The sequence below is a fragment of the Geospiza fortis genome, unplaced genomic scaffold (assembly GCF_000277835.1).
Source record: "Geospiza fortis unplaced genomic scaffold, GeoFor_1.0 scaffold659, whole genome shotgun sequence".
In the NCBI taxonomy this organism is placed as follows: domain Eukaryota; kingdom Metazoa; phylum Chordata; class Aves; order Passeriformes; family Thraupidae; genus Geospiza; species Geospiza fortis.
This window is the reverse complement of record NW_005054530.1, coordinates 302,030-303,029: the sequence shown is the minus strand read 5'-3', so window position 1 is coordinate 303,029 and position 1,000 is coordinate 302,030.

The following is a 1,000-nucleotide window of genomic DNA, read 5'->3' as shown; positions in this document are numbered from 1 at the left end:
CTCCAACCCAGAGGCTGGAGGGAAGGAAGCAATGACAGTCTCCTCAAAGCTGCCAGCCTGGATGGCCTCTCACCAAAGTAAAGCACTTTGATAACTAAAAAGCTAAAAAGCACCTTGACAACTGTTTGCTGAGGGAGAGGGGATGCAGTGATGCTTCCAGCCCATCACAAGGGGTAACTCCAGTCCTTGCTCCAGGGTCTGGATCAAACAACCTGTCCAGAAGTGCACTGACCCCATCCCTGATGATGTTTCCCCATCCTGCTGCTTTCCCCTTGGAGCAGAGCAGGAACAGGGCTGGCTGAGGCTCACACTTCCCAAGGACAAGGGTAGAAACCACACACACACATACACACCCCAGCTAATGTGCAATATCTGCAAAAACCCCAGTACAACTTTGGGAACCACTCTGTGATGAAAATCAGGAACCAGCACTGTCCTGGCCTCGGGGTTTTGCTTTTCCTGCACTCAGCTCAGCTTTGCTCCCATCCTGCTTCCCCCGAGCCCTCAGCAGTGTAGCTGTGGATGGAGAGGGTTAACAGAGCTCTGGCAGATGGGAAAACATTTTCCAGCTGCTGTTCTCTGCAGCTTCTTCCTTCCCTCTGAGCTTTGCAGCTCTGTGGCCAAGCAGAGAGAGGTTGCCCACAGAGCTGGCAGCTGATGAAACGGGCTGGACAGGCCACCGTGACCGAGGGAAGCCACACAAGATGCCCCAAAAGGCTCAGGGAAGGCTTACAGAGCTCCAGAGGCTTCAGCCTGGCATGGGATTTCTCCATCTGCATTCCCTCTCTCCCCTGCACACAACCCAGCACAGATGGGGGGAGATCACCCTGAATTCCAGCTCATCTTCCCACAGGTTCCCAGGACCCCAGTGAGAAAACCCAGCCATGATCCATCCATAAGCCAAGGTGGGAATCTCCTCTGGCTGCCCAGGGATGTGCCAGGTCCCTCATCTCCATCTTCAGGACAAGGAGCAAAGAGTGTTTGCTGGTTGGTTTGAATG